Genomic DNA, 13,965 nt, shown 5'->3' on the forward strand with positions numbered 1-13,965 from the left:
TCCCTCGGCAATGGCTGCAGGGAAATGACATTTGAAAAGAGAGGAGATGATGTGGTTGCATGAAAGCATCTTTTAAAAGTCGAGTTCTGTACAGGAGCCCCCAGGACAAGCAGCTCTAACCTCCGATACAGAACCACTGGGGGAAGCCTAACACTGCCATTGACAATGAGTGGTCAAGAAACAGTTTTGGAAAAGAGTCTGTTGCCCTGCTTACTTTGCCAAAACACCATGAAACCCACGCTCTGATTTCTGTGCCTCGGGCTACCTTCCTTTCCCTCTAGACTCCTGAACTGGATTATCAGGTCAAGTCTTCCCTTTTCCTGATTGTAACTTGATGAAAACAAGCAAGTCCCTAGCCCAGAAGGTAACCCTACTGATGTCAGATCTTTCTACGAGCAACGTCATCTTTCAAAGTCTTGTCCATAGTGGCAAGAGGAGGGACAAAACTCATTTTCCTGTGTCTAATCAAAAACATCTGGGTGAGCCTGGCTGCTACCTGGGAACACCCCAGAATTCACTCTGGGTTGTCAGCACATCCACAGTCAGGGATGGAGCACCAGCCACGTCCGTTGCCTTTGGGGATTCCCAAAGTCCAAGCCTGCTGGTGAAGCCGTTACTCACAGGAGTCGTTCCCCATTGCGGCCATCGCTCCTCTCAGGAACAGAGCAGAAAGCTTTGGATGACAAAGGATGTCAGGACGTGGTCCAGAAAGAGAAGATCAGCGCCAGTCCCGTCACCTGATTGCAAAGAAATAATTGTAGTTCAACAAAATGACTGAAAACAATTCCAAATGAAACCCACAGATCAACGTCTGCCATCAGGAGTGTTTCAGTGGTACTTGTAAGCGCTGCAGAGCTGCAGGCTGACGGCCCTGCTGTCCCTGTCACAGGACTCCAATTGACAGCAATTACCAAGGCCCTTTTGACAGACTGCATTGCGTGTCACCTTCTCTGAAGGGGACCTGCTGCTTACCTGTGGCCAGCGTTAGCAGCAGAGCCCTCTGGTCTCCAGCCCACACTTTCCCACCTTGTACACAGGAACGACCGGCTTTCGGCCGCTACTTTTACGGCTGCCTTTGCCGTCCTCCTTTCCTGTCTCCCTTCCTACCCCATCAGTCAGGGTGGGCTTCTTGTCATTCCAGGCTGAGCCCAACGCCTCAGACTACACTGCCACCCCCCTACTTACCTATCCTAGGCTATGGTAAAGAAATACAAGAATTAGCAAACAGGAGCTCTACCGATAGCCCATATCTGGCCAGCCTAGAAAGGTGTAATAACTCAGCCTAGAGCTCGGAAGGTACAGACCAGCCTATACTTTTCTCCCATATCTACCTACTCTATGATGTGTCCTGAAAGTCAAATCATAATTACCTTTGACCGAGGATGGAAGCTGAGGAGAAGTGGGCAGGAAACGATAAATGGTTGGAAAAAAGTGGGCACGCAAGTAGCAATGGAAGGAGCTGAGTTATCCTGAAGGGCAGCTCAGCCCAACTAGCTTTCGCTGGCCTGCTCTTCAGGATTCCAAGCCCTGGCCAGGTGAGGTCACAAGCGCTGGGTGGGTGCCGCATCACCGCCCCTTTGTGACATGGGCGCCCACATGGGGACATGTCCCCTGGAGGCCACACAGCTGCCACGGTCCAGGCACCTCCCACAGCCATCAGCCCCTGGGCTTCCCCATGCACTGCTGGCGAAGGGCTGCTCATCTGCTGGCAGAGCTCCCACCTCCTCCCTGAGCTGCACCAGCCGGATGAAGAAAAACCTGCCCAGGGCTGTAAGCGTGCCTGTTCCCAGCTTTGGCTGGCACATTTGGGTTGCTGAGGGTTTCTTTTCCACTCTTCCCAGGTACAGGACTGTGTCCGTGAGACTCGTGGAGCAAAGCACCTGGTCTCTTACAGGTTCATTTCCAATGAATTTTATCTGCCCCCAAGATACAGCCATGGGCTGGCTCTGAACTAGTGCTCCTTGTCCCTCCGCCGAAAGGCGGCACCACCTTGCGGTTCCCAAAGGGAACCACCGCCCCGGAACCGGCATCCCCGCCCCTGCCTGGTACCAACACCCCTGGTATCTCTGTCCCGTCCTGCTGCTGACAGCCCCACCACCGGCATCCCCACCGCAAGCTGGAACCGGTGTCCCCAGGAACAGCATCCCCACCCCACACTGCTACCATCGCCCCCAGTACCTGCAGCTCCCACCCATCTACGAGCAACCCCCACAAGCACCTCCCAGGGACCCCCACAGAGGGACACCCCAGGGGCTCTCTTAGGAAAATCTCATGCCCTAACTATTGCAGCAATTAGTCTTGAGAGTATGAAATTGGATCAAGTTCCTGAAGATAGACAGATAGATAAACCTCTAGTTGACATTGTATACTGCACAGTCATGGTTCAGTCAGCATGACTAAAGGGCCCCAGCTCACTGCAAGGAGGAGAAGGACAGCCCCCACCCTGAAGAAGAAAGGATGCCCCTGGATGACCCAGCTCACGCCAGCACCCCAGCCCCTCCGACACCTCTGTGAAACCCTCCCCTTATCTGCCATCAGAGACCAGGATCTGCAGCCAGACCCACTCCAGGGACGTCAAGATCAAGAAAGAAGCAGATGGATGACGACGCCACAGAATTAGAGTTGCTTTGCAGAACAGCAGCCTGTGTGTGTGTTCAGCAGGGACTGGTTAAATTGTATTGGACCTGAACACTTGAAAGGCATAAGAAGCGTGTGTAAAACTGCATTTGTGGTGCCCCAGTGTGAATGGGATGGCTCATGCGCACAAATGCAAGAATTCCTCTTGTAATGCTAGACTCTGCGTCCCAGCTTCTCTCCTCGGTCAGCATAGCCCACTTGCCAAATTTTCAGGACAGCTCCCCATCATGGCCACACAGTACCGGTACCGGCACCGGTTCCACCACAGTTGGGAGCAGCAGTTGCCCCCCAGGGCACAGAGGGGAGGACGAAAACAACCCAGAAGTGCCCCCACCCCCCACCCCCCAATCCCAGCCACCAGGGCAGGATGGCGCAGCACAGGCATGTTGGCATCACAGGGCCACTGGGGCTGGCCCCATCCCTTCCCCTTGGACAGGAAATTCGCCTCCCCCAAAACATCATGTTTGGGATGGGAGACCACTGGGATAGCAAACCATCATTGGGATGGGAAATCATCACTGGGACGGGGAACCATCGTGGGGCTGGGAAACCCACACTGAGGGCAGGAAATCATCAGCAGGATGGAAAATCATGGAGGTGGGAAGTTGTTGTGGTTTGAAAAATCAAACCATTGCAAGGCTGGCTGAAGCAGGTGCTGGCGGAATGACCGCCATGGGGACGGACCCCTCAGAATGCTGTTTGCCCCAAACCAACCCCACACTGCCCAACTGCCATGGCAGGTACAGCAGCAGGCTCGCGCTCCTCCTGGTGCTCCTGCCCTCTGGGTAACTCCCCCAACAGCCTCTGCCCACCAGCATCTCAGGATGGGGGTCTGGGTCTCTGTGCAGAGGCTGAGGGACCTGGGCTTCTTTATCCTGGTGAAGTGGAGGCTCAGGGCACTCTAGCAGTAGCGTGCAACTGCTTGAAGGGTGGCCTCAGAGGTGATGGAGCTTTTCCTGGTAGTGGGAAGAGAAGGAAGCCTCCACAAAGTGCAGCTTGGAAGGTTCAGACTACATGTGAGGAAAAAGAAATGTCACTGAAAGGGTAGCCTTGTGGTGCAAGAGGTGACCCAGAGGGAGTCTGGATCAGCCCATGGCTTTGTGTTTCAAGGGAAATCCAGCAAGAGTGGAGAGACATCAGTGAAGATACAGAAATGCTGGGCTGAGAGCTAGGCGGGAAGGCAAGATGGATGTCAAGAGCCTGAAGGGAAAGAGGTGCAGGCATGGGACAGTGTAGGACAGCCTGCAGCAGATGTGGCCAAGGGCTCTAGCAAGGCTGAAAGGCCCAAGAGGACCGAGGTCTTTGTCCTCCTGGCTATGGCAGCTGCCTCCGGCACCGAGGCCTACCAGGCAAAAGTTGTTTTGAGGCTCTGGCCTTTGTTTCTTCCTCAGCCCTGCCTGGGGAGGCCGGGAGGTGTTGTACAGTTTTCCTACACTTGGCATTGCTCACCCTCACTCCCCACTGCCCCCAGGAAGAGCCCCGAGCCATGCGGGAGGGACAGGATCTGCCTTCCCGGGGCCTGCGGATAAGGGCTTGGCCTTTCTGCTTCACAAAAGAAACCAAAGGCTTTGCTCAGCATTACAGCTGCCTGCACAGAGCCTTTGCCTGCCTGCAATCATGGCCTCCAATTACCTGCTCTAAGGAGTCCCTGGGGAGGCTTTGTCAGTAATGGTCCTCATGGGACTCATTAATACTTCAAGGTACTTTGGGTTTAGCTTCTGACTTGGACTTCTCGAGCAGTTTGTTCAATCTCCTCTCAGTATCTGAGGTTCAAGGCCTCAGCCCCAAAATGTCTCTTCCTGTGATTTTCTCCAAGTCTTCACGACTTGTACAGCTAATTAGAGGGGTTTCATAGTGGAGTTAAGGAGAAAGATTTCAAAGTGCATCTAATAAAAATGATTTTTTATTTTAAACAATATTTTGTATTAACTCTGAGGTTAAAGAAGAGGTGATAGAAGCATTCTCCAGGTGATAATGATCCAGAGTGTCCGCTCAGGAGGTCTGGACAGGTCCCTTGAGGTCTGCCACTGTATGGCCAACTTTTCTCCTCACCTCCCAGACCTCACCATTTCTGACATTGGCCCCCTGGGACTTACATCACTGTTCCTTGCATCAGACTTCTGCACTGATCTCTGCAGCTGGATGTCACAGCTCTATTGCACCATCTCCCACCTGCTCTCCTTCGAGAACTGGCTGCACACAGGCACAGAAGAATTTTTCCTATTTGCAATTAAAGAAAAGAAAAACATGATAAAGTTCCACAAACAATAAAACACACTCTGTAACCATATGCTCAGTCCAAGCTGCCTCTAAGGAGGTTGCCTTTCTACAAGGGATAACCTTATGAGAAATGCTTAGAGATAGATAGGTGCAAACAGATAGATAGGAAAACAACTAAAGTGTTGGTTAAAGAGGCAATTAGACTACTGAAAGACAGGCAAGCTTTGAACTCCCTGGGGCTTAAAGCAGCTGCATAGGTGAGAGGTATCTGAAGGAACAAAGACTAAGGGGAGGAGAAAACTGGAGAAAAATGGCAAGGGCCTTTGCCTAGGCAGTCTGCATCCACAAAGATGATTTTAGAAATGGCCACTCTATCAGGATAGGTGAAAGTGTATGAAAGACTAGTGAAACTAGGTACACTGTATAACAGGCAGAATAGTGGTAATGGAGTTACAGGGGAAGACTGGCATTTCTTTGAGTATCCCTTTTGAAAGGTCATGGGACTGGTGAAGGTCTTATGCGAGTGAGGACAAGCAAGTGGTGCACCCATCTTGGAAGGCAGCCAAAAGTGCAAGGCATGGAAGCGCAGGCTGTACAAGCTCCCTTTGGTGAGGAGGGAGCCACTGAATGCCTCCTCATGGCTGACATTTCTGGACAGCTAAAAGAGAAGAACATGTCCACCAGCAGTCAGCATGGACTCCCCAAGGGTAAATCATGCCTCGCCAGCCTGATTGCCTTTGTGGTGAAGTAACTGTGCTGGTGCATGAGGGGAGAAGAGTGGCTGTCGTTTACCTGAGCTTCAGCAGGGCTCTTGGCGTGGTCTCCCTGAATAGCCTTCTACTCAAGTTAGGCCATTGCAGCCTGGATGGACAGACAAACAGATGGGCAAAACGCCAGTTGGATGCTGAGGCTGAGAGAGCAGTGGTGATTGTGAAGGAAGTTCAGAAAGAAGAAACTTGGAGGTGTGTGTGCCGCCGAGTGCATTCATGTTCCCGAGATGTGCTCTGTGCCTTGTGAAAGGTGAAAAATGCCGCCTTCTTCTCGAGGGCAATGTCACTGATGCTTGCAGAACCGCTTCTGACTGCACAGGGGAGATGCTCTGCAGGCCACCTCCTTTGATAGCATGCAATGAAAGGGACAGGCCAGAAAGCCAAGGAAGCGTGATGGAGCATTTGTAATGAAGCTGTCCACAGTGGGTGAGACCTAAGCCTTCAGCAACTGCCCCTTCATGATGGCAATGCTGTTATGGACATCAGCTCTGTCACAGAAGCACCCACTGCTTGTCCCCTCCTGCTGGCACAAACTGCCACACACCAGGGCTATATCAAGCTGCCAGTGCTCTCAGGCCTTACACCAACAGAAGGGCTCAGAAGGAGAGAGTGGAAGAGGAAAGTGAGCAGCTCGGAAAGACCAAGTGCTGGTGCTGCCTGGCAGTGCTGCTGTGCCAGGGCTCTCTTCCCCTCCACCTCTGCACACAGGCACTGCCCCTGCAGCTCCAGAGAAGGTCTCAATAAAGGACCTGGGACAAACAAGTCACTGCAGGGTCGTTTATTTTGTTTTAAAACACAGAGAGCACGGCTCGTCACTACACAGTCTCTGGGTCACACAGGACAGGTAGATACTGACTTAGGAATGGTATGAGTAATGGCATTGCTTTGTGGACAACATTATCGCAGCTAAGAAAAGCTAAAAACTAAACCAATCAAACTACCAAAGTCAGGCTGGGCCTATAGTGCTTTCTATTGTGAGTGATATACAGAAGAAGATGGGCAGTTTATTGCTGCTTAAAACCATCCAGTCATCAGCTTCCACACTGCATCCTTGAGCTCCTGGTTCCTCAGGCTGTAGATGAGGGGGTTCACTGCTGGAGGCACGACTGAGTACAGCACTGCAACCACCAGATCCAGGGATGGAGAGGAGAAGGAGTGGGGCTTCAGGTAGGCAAACACTGCCGTGCTGATAAACAGGGAGACGACGGCCAGGTGAGAGAGGCACGTGGAAAAGGCTTTGTGGTGTCCCTGCTCAGAGGGGATCCTCAGCACGGCCCTGAAGATCTGCACATAGGACACCACAAGGAAAACAAAACACCCAAATCCAAAAGAGGCAGTAAAAACAAGAAGTCCAACCTCCCTGTGGTAGGAAAATGAGCAGCAGAGCTTGACTGAGTACAGAAATGATACCACCAGATTTAGAACTGGGAAGGAAATTGAGGGGGGTTCCAGATAGGCAAACACTGCCGTGGTGATTAACAGGGAGACCACGGCCAGGTGAGGGAGGTACGTGGAAAAGGCTTTGTGGTGTCCCTGCTCAGAGGGGATCCTCAGCACGGCCCTGAAGATCTGCACATAGGACACCACAAGGAAAACAAAACACCCAAAGACTACACAGGCACTAACCAGAAGAAGTCCCACTTCCCTGAGGTAGGCATCTGAGCAGGAGAGCTTGAGGATCTGGGGGATTTCACAGAAGAACTGGTCCAGGGCATTGCCTTGGCAGAGGGGGTAGGGAAAATGTATTGGCAGTGTGCAGCACACCAGTGAGAAACCCAGTGCCCCAGGCAGCTGCTGCCATGTGGACACAAGCTCTGCTGCCCAGGAGGGTCCCGTTGTGCAAGGGTTTGCAGATGGCCACGTAGCGGTCGTAGGCCATGACGGTTAGAAGATAAAACTCTGCTGAAATGAAAAATACAAACACAAAGGCTTGAGCAGCACATCCCAAGTAGGAGATGTCCCTGGTGTCCCACAGGGAATTGTCTAGGGCTTTGGGGAGAGTGGTGGAGATGGAGGCCAGGTCGAGAAGGGAGAGGTTGAGGAGGAAGAAGTACATGGGGGTGTGGAGGTGGTGGTCACAGGCGATGGCGGTGATGATGAGTCCGTTGCCCAGGAGGGCAGCCAGGTAGATGGCCAGGAAGAGCCAGAAGTGCAAGAGCTGCAGCTCCCGCGTGTCTGCCAATGCCAGGAGGAGGAACTGGGTGATGGAGCTTCCAGTGGACATTTTTCCCTTTGGTCCCAGGGACCTGTCCAAAAAGGAAAGCACAATGACAAGTTAGGGGAGACTTCTTAGAGGTAAAGCCCACACCATTTCTCATTGCAATCCCCCTCCCTGAGCTGAATGAGGAATGTTCCAGATAATTTTTCAGCCATATGAACTGAATGACATGGTGCCTCACAGCTTGGGCACCTAGTTCCCATGAAGACACCTCCAGGGCAGGACCCTGAGAGCTGGTGTCAGAACAGAAGCTGACCTGCAGCCCCACCTCAACCCCACAGAGGAAGAGCACAACAGAAATGTGGGGAAACAGGCAAGAAAACTGCAATGCTCCAAAAAAATGAAGCAAGAAGAGAAAGGCAGATGGGCATGCTGTGGAGCCTTTTCCTTACCCAGCTTTGCTCTCCACCTCACTGACAGTGACACTGTAGGGCAGTTGCTTTTTCTGTGTTGTTCTGTGTTAATTGTAGGACACATGCACTTCTCCCAGACTGGAGGTCCAGCTGCCAAGGATGTGACTCATGCCCTGGATCCCATGGCCTTGGGGGAACAGGCTTTGCTGGGTGGGAGAGAAGACCAGGGGGGTTGCTCCAGAGAAGGTGTCTGCACTGCAGGGGGTTGCAGGGAGGAGCCCAAATCCCCCCTCCCATGGCGTTTCTGGGAGCAGCTCCTGCTCACTCCCTGCCCAAGCCTCTGTCTCTGCTGCCAGAAGCTGTCCCTGCCAGGAGCTGGTTCTCTGTCCCCAGGTCTCTTTCATGTAATCACTCACAGACCCCATCCCCCCTCGCTGTGTGCTCAGCTCTGACCTGCAGAGCCCTCCTGGCATCTCTGTGTCTGCAGCAGCTAAGGAGCAGCTCAGACAAGTGCTAAGGAGAACTGGGGTCTCTGGGCCTTTTCCACAAGGGAGACAGAAATTCCCATCTGCCACAGCCCACCCAGTCAACCACGAGGAGAAAACTCAAAGCACAGACACCTTCCCATTCAGGTAAATGTTGCCTCAATGTTCTTCTTCAAAAGGACCCTCTGCAAATGTCCTGGGGGTGATCTGGAGCTGTGAGCAGCCCTCAGCCACACAGCAACCTGTTGACAGCAGGAAGATCCTGACCTACCTTGCCAATGGCTGCTCCTTCCACCCACAGCTTCTCCCCACATTGCCATGGGCAGCTCCCTGGGCAGGCTGAGTGCTGACCCTGGCAGGCAGCAGAGTCCCTGCCCCAGCACACAGCTCCCAGCCCACAGCTCCAGGCTGTGCCCTGCAGCCAAAGACTTACTGTGTTAAGGGCTGGGAAGATTTCTCCTCCTTCACTCTATGCAATTTCCCACTCCTGGCTCTCTGTAACCTCTCTGTCTCACTCCTCTCCCCTTGGTGCCTGCAGGCAGTGCCCTCAGCCCTGCTGCGCTTTGCAGAGGAGCTGCTCCTGGGCACAGCTGTCTCTCTGCAGGGCTGCCCACTTGCCAGCAGCTCCCTCCATCCCAGGAGCCCAGCCCAGCTCAGCAGCAGAGGCCCAGCCCAAGGCAGCACTTTCTCTGCCCCTCTGGGCTCCCTCCAGGTGTCCCTGGGGCTCCAGGGCTGACAGCTCCTGAAAGGCAGCAGGGTCCTGCCTGGGGAACACAATTTGAAGCAGACTGAAGTAATCGCCAACTGTCCCTCTCCAAACACTGGGCAGACCGATTCCTGCAGTGGGAATTGCTCTACCGGGGTGCACGGGTCTATGGGAGGTGTCAATGATCCCCTCTGGACACTTACATCCCTGTCCCATTGTCAGGCAGGAGAGGTTGGCAGTGATGGGCAGGGGATCATTTCCACCTGTGTGGGGCAGGGATTCAGCTCAGTGTGCTGGTTTTGGCTGGGGCAGAGTTAGTTTTTTTCAGAGTAGCTGGGATGGGGCAATGTTTTGGGTTTGTGCTGGCAACAGTGTTGATAATACAGGGATGTTTTCGTTACTGCTGAGCAGTGCTTACACAGAGTCAAGGCCTTTTCTGCTTCTCAGCCCACCCCACCAGTCAGTAGGCTGGGGGTGCACGAGAATCTGGGAGGGGACACAGCCGGGACAGCTGACCCCAACTGGCCAAAGGGCTATTCCACACCATATAACGTCATGCTCAGCCTATAAAGCTGGGGGAAGAAGAAGAAATGGGGGGATGTATGGAGTTATGGCGTTTGTCTTCCCAAGTAACCGTTACGTGTGATGGAGCTCTGCTTTCCTGGAGATGGCTGAACACCTGCCTGCCAATGGGAAGGAGTGAATGAATTCCTTGCTTTGCTTTGCTTGCGCGCACAGCTCTTGCTTTCCCTATTCAACTGTCTTTATCTTAACCCACGAGTTTTCTCATTTTTGCTCTTCCAATTCTCTCCCCCATCCTGCTGGAGGGGAGTGAGTGAGCGGCTGTGTGGTGCTTAGTTGCTGCCTGGGGTTAAACCACGACACGGGGTCAGTGCAGGCATCTCGGCTCTCAGCAGTAGCCCTGAAGCTGGAGGGGCATTCAGCTTGTCCCATGCACCCCACAGACCCACATGAGCTGGGATTCCTCTTGGCTCAGCTCAGAATGGACAAAAGAGGTGTGGCTCTTTGTTTAAGCTGCCATGCTAGTTAATGGAGATGGAGGCCAGGAGTGGGTTGCTCAGGTGGAAACACCTGGTGCCATTTGAGGTGCCACAGGTGGTCCAAGGCATGTGCAGGTGACTGCAAGCTGTAATGGAACAAGTGTGAGGGACAGGGTGGTGTCTGGGGGCATCATCTTGGAGGCCATTGGGGAATTCTTTTGGCCAACTGAAATGGCAGCAGATGCTGACATTTAGTTCAAAGAATCCTGTCCGTGATCAGTATGTTCAGGGCAGCCCACAGAGATATTCCTCTGACCAAATTGAGGCATCTGCCATAGCAAAGGCTAAGTCTCTCTCCTTCTCTTCTCCCTCAGCTGTATTTCCTAGATCTACACTGACTGTAATGTCTTGTGGTCTCCTTTCAGAGCTGCACAGCCCTGCTCTGCTTATCTCTGGCGCTGGTGAGAGCAGGCTTTGCTCACTCTGCAGGCACCTCATGTCAGCTACCTCAGCATCTACATCTGCATCTCCTATCATTATTTCCCATATGATCCATCTAGCATATACTCCAAGCACATCTCTGCTGTGAAGAAAAGCCATCGCGTATATGGGCTCTTGGGACCTCAGAGGGGCAGACTGTGGCCTGTCCTGGGGACCTTCAGGAGGGATCTCATGAGCAGGAGGACTGATAGGCAGCAGAGCTCAGCACAGCTGGTCTTTAAGGACAACCTCCTGCAAGCACAGCAGTGGTCCATGCGGATTTCAGTGGACTCTCATAAGGGACTTGAGTGGCACCAAGATGAGCTGTTACTGCTGAAGTTACAGCTAAAGAGGGAAAACCAGACTCTGTGGGGCCACTGCAGAATTTAGCAAGAGCAGGTGTAGACAAGTCTGAGATACAATATGTGGCCTTTGGCTCAGTCTTCGTCAGCAAGGTCTCCCAGGCCTTTTTGCCTTGAGGCAGGGCCCATGGAGAACAAGCAGCAGTGGGTGGGGATCAAGTCGGGGGTCACCTGAGCAAACTCAACTCTTTACCAGTCCATGGGAGTGGAGGGACTCCATCCAAGGGTGCTGAGAGAGCAGGCAGAAAGTCACAGTGACACTGCTCTGTGTCACTTTGGGCAGGTCATCAGGGGAACTCCCCGAGGACTTGCAAAAATCAAACATTGCATGCATCTTTCAAAAAGGCCCCAAGGATGAGCTGGGGAACTACAGGCTGTTCACCCTCCTTTTGGCTGAGGCGTGTGTCCCAGAGCGTGTCCTCTTGGATCCCATTTCTGGGTTTCTGAAAGAGAAGGTGACTGGATTTACTCAGGTAGATCATGCCTGACCATCTGCGCTGCTCTCTGAGATGAAAGGGTTGTATTTCTGGGTGAGGGGAGAGCAGTGCATGTCATTTACCTGGACTTAAGCAAGGGTTTTAACACTCTGCCCCACGATATGCTTTCATCTGTGTTATGATATTATGGTCAGTCTGGGTGGGTAAGTAGATGGATCACAAACTGATTGCCTGTTTGGGCTCAGAGGGACGCAGTAAATGGGTGCTACTCTGCCTGAAGGCCTCTCACTGCAGAGTCCTGCAGGGGTCTGTCCTGCAACCTGCCCTCTTTCACATGGTTTTCCTGGTCTGGAGGAGATGAAAGAATGCTTTCTCATAGAGTTTGCAGATGACACCAAAGCGAGGGGAGTAGCTGAGACACTGGAGGGCAGGGCTGCCATCCCAAAGGATACAGACAGGCGGGAGGGATGGACCAACGGGAACCTCATGAGGTCCAGCAAGGACAGATCCAAAGGCCTGTCCTGGAGTGGACTAGGCCCCTGCAGTGGCATAGGCGAGGGGCTGCTGGCTGGGTTGCAGCTCTGTGTTCAATGCTCTGGTGGTCCTTGGGTTACATTAGGCCAAAGAAGAGCTATCGGCAAGGAAGGCCAAGAGCCTCCTGGGCTGTATGAGCAGGATCACAGGCAGGGGAAGTGGTTCTCCGCCTCTGCTCAGCACTTGTTAGGCCACATGCAGAATACTTTCTCAGGGTTTGACCCCACACAATGCAAGAGAGGCACTGCCTATGGTGATCCAGGGATGTTTCCAGAAGACAGTCAGGCTCATCACTGGGGTGCAAGACAGGAGGACAAGAGGCAATGGGCTGAGACAAGAGAGAGTCAGGTTAGCTCTGGGGAGAAACTTTTGCAACAGGCGGACAGTCAAGCGTTGGAAGTTGTTTCCCAGGCTGTGCTCTGGCTCCATCCCTGCAACTTCTCAACACCCAAATGGACCAAACCCCTCTCCAGAAAGAACCGCCTACCCTGTTAGCCCTTTCTGCACTGGCTAGCCTCTTCTGGGTTTGTGCCCTCCTTTGTTGTTTCTGATGTGGGTTTTGTGAGGCTTTCTACCTTGGGCAGCAATTCCAGCAAACAAGTACTGCTTTTTCTTTACCTGTAGTGTCCTGCAATTCCTCGTGCTGTTATCCTGGTAGAAGCACAAATGATGATGAGCCATCTGCAAACATACCATAAATGCTGGCACAAGAAAGCTCCAGTCCAGAGGGACCCAGGCACACTTGGGGATTTGGCCAAGAAAACCCCCCAAACCCTCCCGAAGATCAAGGAGAAGGGACAAGCCCTGCACCAGGGATGGAATAACCCTGTGCAGCAGTGTGGGCTGCAACCTGACGGGGTGAGGAGTGGCCCTGAGCGAAAGGGCCTGGGCATGACCATGGATGCCATACAAGCAGCCTGTGGCTTGCAGTATGCCCTAGAAGAAGGGACTCAGTTGAAGGTGAGGGTGTCTCTGTCAGGATCATGGGAAGATTCAGAGAAGAAAGCAGCTCAAGCGATCTCTAGCCCATTGTGCAGCTCAAAGCAAGGCCAGCTCTGAGGTCAGACCAGGTTGCTCCTGAAATGTTGGTATTCATGAAAAGGCTCGAAAGAGGAGCCAGGCATCTAAGCCACGGTTAGAGAATCAGAGACAAGGCATTTGACCAGCTCCCTGGAGACCGGTATTGGGAACACCTCACCTTTTGGTCCTCTGCTGGTTTTGGTTGGGATAGAGTTGATTTTAATCATAGTAGCTCATATGGTTATATGTTTTGGATCTGTGATGAAAACAGCCATGATAACACAACGATGTTTTAGCGATTGCTAAACTGTGCTGACACAGGGTCAAGGCTTTTTCTGTTTCCCAGGCTGCCCTGCCAGTGAGTAGGCTGGGAGTGGGCAAGAAGTTGGGAGGGGACACAGCCAAGACTGCTGGGGGAATCTCCACTTAATTGCTGAAAGGAAGGTTCTCTGCTGCAGATTTCAGGCTTCAGAGATCGGATCTGAAGAGAAGAGCTTTGAACTAGCAAAACTTTTCCATCATTTTGCATGTGTTGCCTCACTTCCCTGCTTTCACTCATTGGCACCCAGAAGCATCACCATCTTCAATTTGCTCTCCTCTGAAATATGGCCAAGTGATGGGAAGAAAGGAAGAAGAAGGAGGGAGGAGGTCACTACCACTTTTTCAGTCCGTATACGGCTGAATTTCACAGGTATAATTCAGGTTAATTTTGGTACAAACCTTGAGAGTTTGAAAGCGTTCA

The 13,965-nt window shown here is 52.6% G+C and overlaps 1 pseudogene across 1 annotated transcript; it reads right to left on the reverse strand.

The window, feature by feature from the left end:
• Nucleotides 1–6,641: 6,641 nt before the first annotated feature.
• Nucleotides 6,642–7,851, reverse strand: LOC309603330 (olfactory receptor 14A16-like; annotated as a pseudogene). The gene is made up of 2 exons: nucleotides 7,197–7,851; nucleotides 6,642–6,911 (listed from the first exon to the last, which is right to left on the reverse strand). The product of its transcript is annotated as an olfactory receptor 14A16-like (transcript).
• Nucleotides 7,852–13,965: the final 6,114 nt, after the last annotated feature.

Source organism: Platalea leucorodia, assembly GCF_965183815.1.
Source record: "Platalea leucorodia genome assembly, contig: HAP1_HAP1_SCAFFOLD_54, whole genome shotgun sequence".
NCBI lineage: Eukaryota > Metazoa > Chordata > Aves > Pelecaniformes > Threskiornithidae > Platalea > Platalea leucorodia.